Consider the following 7,256-nt stretch of genomic DNA (forward strand, 5'->3'; position numbering starts at 1 on the left):
TCTCACTCTCCCAGCTGCTGTGTGGCGCAGTGTTGTGTTTTTTTTTTTCTTAAATCTGCTCTCACAGAGGCGCAAAACAACATCACTTACTGGCTCAGCTCTGGCCAGCAGTGGGGCCCTTGCCAAACATGGGGCAGCTTCTAGATCCTTCTCACAGAAGCCACGCCTGTGGCCCCCTAACACCAAAACCTTGCCACGTAAACCCATGACACGGCAAGAGGCTCAGACTTTCTCTGCCTGCAACTACTCAAGAAATGAGAGTATCAGTAGCTTTCTCACACCAAGACAATTAGAACAAACGTTGAGGTTTGAAAGCCTATGGTTCTAAGGATTGAAGCCTATTTTTAACATTTTAGATGTTGCTTGGCATTCATAGAGCAGTGTTCAATGGTAGGCCTCACAGCTGGTTTCCTCTGGATTTCCGATAAGCCAACAAATTCCTCCTTCCGTTGATAGTAGTCTCACCCTAGTATACAACAGTCTTGTAGTAGCAAGTCCTGGTCCCTGCCAAATAATTATCAGTACAGGAAAGATCTGAGAAACGTTCTAAATGGATACTGTCAGTAGATGTTTGCAACGATTTTAAAAAATCTGAACAGAAACATTGAAGATCATACCCATGCAGGGAATGTGATTAGATCCTGTTTCAAGCATCTTAGCACTGAGACAAAACATCAGGGAAAAAAACAAAAACAAACAAACAAAAAAACAACTTTCAGATTTGTTTTTGAGAGTCTGAATAACACATTATCTCTTCTCATTTTATTGCTTATTAGACAGTATTGCCATTCACATATTTTTCTCCAACAATGAGTAACTCAAATGGCAAAAAGGTTGGAAAATAGTTCTGAAAAACACCAGTTTAATCAGGGATAGTTCACCAGTCTTGAGCCTGAAAAATGCCACGTCTCCAAATCCAGTCTTTCTTTTTTCTTTGAGTCTTGCTCCTGGCAAGAGGGATCTGGTGCAGAGAGACAGTTCTGCCCAGGAGCAGCTCCACTGCACAGCACAGCAGGGTTGGGGGCTCTGACCGCAGCTGGCACAAAGAGAGGAGAGAAGGAGAGAGGACTTGGAGGCAGTTGGGAGTGGGTGGATGCTGAGAGCTGCCTGCAGGAGAAATCTGCACAGCCCTTGACAAGGTAAATGTCTGGCTGCAGGGCCATGCAGCTGCAGGTCCTGGAAGTGTCTCCTCCTGGGTCTTGTTTCTGGGAGGGCAGTGGGCAATGCAGTAGGCTTTGAGACTGCTGCTGGATTGCACTGTGAGGTGAGGACGTCTGGCAGAAAGTCCATGGAGAGCCATAACCCAGCTTCCCCTGGACAGCCAGGAGCCAAGTGCTAAGCCTCCTCCAGACACTGAAGGGATGGAGCTGGGATGCTGGGACAGTCCAGCTTATGAATATTCATGTTTGTCCATGGGGTGTTCTTCTGGTCTTCAGGCTGCTCTCCAGCAGGATGCAGCTCTCTCTTGGCATCCTTGTGTTCTCCAGGTGCCCCAAGGAGAAGACACCTCTGCACTAAGGCCATGTCCTTGCTGCTGACTGGCTGTCTGTGGGCAGCTGGAGTGACGCCTCTGCAGCCCTAGCAAAGAGGGAGAAGCTGAGGTCCTGCTCATGCACTTGCAGACAAGGTGAGGATTCTGTCCATCTGCAGTGGGACTGGGGCTTCTCTGCTTTAAGCTCTCTACATATTGGGAAACAGTAGTGTGCTTGTTGTACTCAGCATAAGAAAATCAGCCTTGCTCTATACTGGAGGGAGGTGTTCTTTGCAACAACACTGCGAAGTTCATGGATCTTATAAGTGGACTGAACTTCAGTTTCCCCCTTTTTCCTGCTTCCTGAATGCTTCACAGCAGGAAGGACTCCTCTGGAGCCCACAGGAATCCCCGCTCCCAGTGTCAGCCTCAGAAAGAATCATCCGGGACTCAAGCGGTAGAGCTGCAGAAAGATTCTCCTGCAAAGAGAGAGGCTTGGGATGAGAGTGCTCTAAGACTTTCAAAATGTTTTCCTCAGAGAAGTCTCTTCTAACTTTATTCTGCCTTCTCTTTTTCAACAGACAACTGTGTTCAATGTCAGAAAATGCCCAACAGCAGCTCTGTGAGCGAGTTCCTCCTGCTGCCATTCGCAGACACGCGTGAGCTGCAGCTCCTGCACTTTGCGCTCTTCCTGGGCATCTACCTGGCTGCCCTCCTGGGCAACGGCCTCATCCTCAGCGCTGTAGCCTGCGACCACCGCCTCCACACCCCCATGTACTTCTTCCTCCTCAACCTCGCCCTCCTCGACCTGGGATGCATCTCCACCACTGTCCCCAAAGCCATGGCCAATTCCCTCTGGGACACCAGGACCATCTCCTATCAAGGCTGTGCTGCACAAGTTCTCTTTTTCGTCTTCTTCTTTGGTTCAGAGTTTTCAATTCTCACTGTCATGGCCTATGACCGCTATGTTGCCATCTGCAAGCCCCTGCACTATGGGAGCCTCCTGGGCAGCAGAGCTTGTGCCACCATGGCAGCAGCTGCCTGGGGCAGTGACTTTCTCCAAGCTGTCCTGCACATGGCCAACACATTTTCCCTGCCGCTCTGCCATGGCAATGCTGTGGAGCAGTTCTTCTGTGAAATCCCCCAGATCCTCAAGCTCTCCTGCTCAGATGCCTACCTCAGGGAATTTGAGCTACTTGTTTTCAGTTTTTCCTTAGTCTTTGGTTCTTTTGTTTTCATTGTTATTTCCTATGTGCAGATCTTCAGGGTGGTGCTGAGGATGCCCTCTGAGCAGGGCTGGCACAAAGCCTTTTCCACATGCCTCCCTCACCTGGCCGTGGTCTCCCTGTTTGTTAGCACTGTCATGGTTGCCTACTTGAAGCCCCCCTCCATCTCTTCGCCATGCCTTGACCTGGTGGTATCCGTTCTGTACTCAGTGGTGCCTCCAGCAGTGAACCCACTCATCTACAGCATGAGGAACCAGGAGCTCAAGGATGCCTTGAGGAAACTGATGAACTAATATTTAAAAAAAAAAAAAAAAAAAGCCTATTGTCTTCTGCATATGACTCAGAATGCATTGCAGGAACAAGGTTTTCTTTTTAATAATTTTTCATACTCTGGAGAGTGCCATCACAAGCTCAGAGGTGTGGGTAGTAAGTTCAGCAATGGCTGGCCAGGCCATTGCTCATTGCTTCTTGAGGGATACGATTTCCCAGAAGAGCAGGGCCTGCTGTATGTGCATGGGAGACATTGAAAGAGAAACCCAATGCTGGTGCTGGCAGGCACGTCATATGTGTGTGGAGAGATGAACACGAAGGAGCACAAAGGCCATCCGCTATTCCTAGAAGTCTCATGAAGGCCAGCTGGGCAGATAGCGTCACAAGGCCAAGTAACGTCCCCTGGGAAGCCACCTGAAGGCAGCTCTGGGACGTTCCTCCTTGAACCGAGGTCTCTGTGCCCATTCCTCATGTCCTGGGGTATCTCAGAGGAGGGCAGAGCAGGGCGAGGCACCCCACAGCTGAGGTGTCTCCCAGCCTCTGGCAGTGACTGCAGGAGCTCTCTCTAAAGGCATGTGTGTATGAGGTCTGCTCAGATGTGGACACCTCACACAGCCCTGCCATTGCCCTGTGTGATTCCAGGAACAACCCCCAGTGTCCCTGTGAGATTCCTGGAACCCCTTTTGCATAGGTTCATTGCAGATGCCCCTCTCTGTTATGTCACACTACCCCGCCTTTCTCGACCGGGCTGTCAGGCATTTGGATCAGCAAGATTTCTGGGGACTTGAAAAATGTGGGCATCAAACGCATCTTCAGGAAGGGCAAGAAAAAGGATTGGCAGAACTGCAATTGTCACCTCTAACCCTGGGAATGTGATAGGGAAAGTCCTGCCACAGCCTTCTTCAGGCAGTTGGAGGAACCAAAGGAACTGCTGAAACAGAAGGGGAGGGGAAAGAAGGGAACGAGGTGAACCTGCACTTTAGCAAGGCCTTTGCCATGGTTTCCTGGGGTTCCCTTTAGCCACACTGGTGATATTTGGACTGAAAAAGGGGATGATGTTTTTGGGGGCAAGGTGTCAGTGGTACAAAGTCCTCCTTTCAGCCAGTTACCAGCAGCATCCCTCAGTGATGGGCACTTGGGCCAACACTGTTGACACTCTTTGTTATCTCCCTTCATGATGGCATGGAGCGTATTTCTCAATCTCAGTCTTTTAAACATGCATTAATCTTTAATGCAATGACTCTCCCTCAGAGTGCTCTTCAAGGACAGAAGAAATGGAGGAGAAAAAAAAAAAAAAAAAAGGAAAAAAAGAAAGAAGCATTAGAATTGTTGGGAAATGTGTTTTGGTAAATGTGTGTTTATGTAAAATGTATTTTCCTAAATGTTTGCATAAAACTATTGTTCAAGAAAGCATAATTTGATTTATTGCACTTCTCCATGGTGTTGTCAATGGAAAACTGTGTAAATAAATAATGAACATTCATAGAAAAAAAAAAAAGCTGGTGATGCTGGCAAGGGAGATTATTTCAGCTATTACTTAGAATCCTTTTTTGCACAGCTTTGAACTGTTTCTTCAATCTATTTTCATGGCTGGTTTCAGTTTTCCAGTCAGAGGTGGACACTGCCTCCAAGATTTCCTTGGATAGCCGAGGGACCCAGGTGGGAAAAGTGACACAGGACCTAGGGGAGCCCTTCTGGAGCACAAGCTGGGGGGCACGAACTGGGGCTGGGCCCCTCAGGGGCTGTGCAGGGCTGCTACGCATGCTGTGCAGGGCCTGCCTACAGCATGCTGTGTCCTTCCATCCCACTAAGATGTCACTTCTGTCTCAGAAACTGACCGTCCCCATGCAGGGAGACAGCATCTTGCAGGTCATGGCAATGTTTGAAAAGCTGCCCCAAACACAAGGACATATCTGGGGAGGTCAGGAGGCAAGATATCAAAAACTGCTCCAGACCATGGGGTCCATCCCTCAGGAGCAAACTGCTCCAACCTGGGTCCCCCACGGGCAGCAGCTCCTGCCAGGTCACCTGGTCCTGCGTGGGCTCCTCTCCACGGGTTACAGGTCTGGCCTGGAATCTGCTCTGGCAGGGGTCCTCCACAAACTACAACCTCTGTCAGTGCAGGTCCACCTGCTCCACCATGGTCTCCTCTACAGGTTGAAGGGGGACAGCCTGCTTCACCATGGTCCTCATCACAGGCCGCAGGGGACTTCTGCTCCGGGACATGGAGCACGTCTCCCCCTCCTTCATAACTGATCTTAGCACCTGCAAGGCTATTTCTCACTCCTCTCTTTCTCCCAGCTGCTGTTCTACAGCAGCTTTTTTTTTTTTTTGCCTTTTTTTTTTTTTTCTTCTGTTTAAATATGCTCTCACAGAGGTGCAAAGAATGTCGCTTATTGGCCCAGTTCTGGCCAGCAGTGGGGCCCTTATCTAACGTGGGGCAGCTTCTGGATTCTTCTCACCAAAGCCACCTCTATGGCCCCCCACTACCAAAACCATGCCACGTAAACCCACTCCATGCAGTCACACGGCATTCAAAGATGAATGTGAGGGGCCATGGATTTGATCTGCTTGTAGGCGACAAGGAGGAGATGAGAGGAAATGCTCTGATGACCTCAACTCTGCCTCAGGATCTCCTGCCCCAGCAGGAGGAATGTGACTGTGGCAGGGACTGTGAGGTCACTTCTGCCTCTGCAGTTGATAGGGCAACAGCAGCAACATGTCACAGAAAGGGCCTACGAGGTCACTTCTGAGTGACTTTGGCTATCCTCCAGTCTTCAGGCACCTCACCCATTCTCCAGGACCTTTCAAAGATGATAGAGAGCGGTTCGGCGATCACATCTGCCAGCTCCCTTAGCACACGCAGATGCATCCCATCGGGACCCAGGGATTTGTGTGTGTTGAGCCCACACAGACGCTCCCGAACCACTCCCACGTCCACCAGGGGGGAGCCCTCCATTTCCCAGACCCTTTGTCCTATTGCCAGGGGCGAGGAGTCCCGGGGGAGTGTCCTTGAAGCAAAGACTGACGCAAAGAAAGCATTCAGTATCTCTGCCTTCTCAACGTCTCCCTTGACCAGGAAACCCCCCTCATTCAGCAAGGGACCCACATTATCCCTAGTCTTCCTCTTGCCGTTTACATACTTGAAAAACCCTTCTTATTATCCTTTATCTCTTTCGCAAGCCTCATCTCTAGGTGGGCTTTAGCCTTCCTGGTCGCATCCCTGCAGGCCCTGACAACACATCTATACTCCTCCCAAGAGGACAGGCCCTTTTTCCACATTTCACAGACCATCCTCTTCCATTTGATCTTATTGATGAGCTCCTTGCTCATCCACACAGGTTTCCTGCCCCCCTTCCCCGATTTCCTGTTCCTTGGGATGCACCGATCCTGAGCATGGAAGAAGTGCTGCTTAAATGTAGCCCAGCTCTCACAAGCACCCTTGCTTTCGAGCAGCCTATCCTATGAGATACTCCCAAGCAGGTCCCGGAAGAGGTCAAAGTTGGCTCTTCGAAAGTCCAAGGTAGCAATCCTGCTTTCAGCCTTACTTTCTTTGCCTAGTTGCATGTGTGTTGAGGGATTTCTTGAAACAGCAAAAATCCCATGGCTTGCTGTAGCTGAGCAAACCAAGCTACCAGGGCAACTATGAGAAGTTCCCATGACAGTGTTCCCACAGCGCCAAACTCAGAAAATACTGTTACCAGCAGCTGGCCTCAAGGACTAGGTCTACGTGACCGTTAATCACAAAGGGGGTTGTTTTCCTGACTGCTAATCAAAAGGGGGGTTCTTTTCTTGCAGGTGGGGTTGTTTTCTTCTAGTTGTTTGTCTGAGTGCTTTTGACAAATAATCTTGTGTGAAACATTGTCCGCCCCTGTAAAGTTCACTATAAAAGTTGTGCTATTCGGGCAATAAAAGGGAGCAGCACGATCTGACTCTGCTGGTGTCTGTCGTGCTTTCGCCCGTGCTTCCTGCAACATATGGGGGGTGGGGGGGCATTTTGGGGTCCCAAAATATGAGGGGGGGGTCATGAAACATATGGGGGGGGCACAGATGGGGGGGCTCCTGTAGGTTATGGGGGGCGTTTTGGGGGGTCCTGGAACGGGGGGGGGGGGCAGGTAGGGTATTCGGGGGGGGCAGATTGGGGGGGGTCCCAGCTGGGGGGGGGGGCATTTGGGGTAGGGTAAGGGGGGCGAGTCCTAAACCGGGGGGGGGGGAGACAGAGTTTGGAGGGGGGGGGCACTACCGATTGGGGGGGGTCCAAATTTTTGGGGGGAAGTCAGATTCTTATG

The 7,256-nt window shown here is 50.3% G+C and overlaps 1 long non-coding RNA gene across 1 annotated transcript; it reads right to left on the reverse strand.

The window, feature by feature from the left end:
• Positions 1-500: 500 nt before the first annotated feature.
• Positions 501-6,952, reverse strand: LOC140001264 (uncharacterized). Its single transcript, XR_011806339.1, has 2 exons — positions 4,996-6,952; positions 501-4,224 (listed from the first exon to the last, which is right to left on the reverse strand). It is a non-coding gene; the product is annotated as an uncharacterized lncRNA (long non-coding RNA).
• Between the last annotated feature and the right edge of the window lie 304 nt (positions 6,953-7,256).

Source organism: Anas platyrhynchos, chromosome 39 (genome assembly GCF_047663525.1).
Source record: "Anas platyrhynchos isolate ZD024472 breed Pekin duck chromosome 39, IASCAAS_PekinDuck_T2T, whole genome shotgun sequence".
Classification (NCBI taxonomy): domain Eukaryota; kingdom Metazoa; phylum Chordata; class Aves; order Anseriformes; family Anatidae; genus Anas; species Anas platyrhynchos.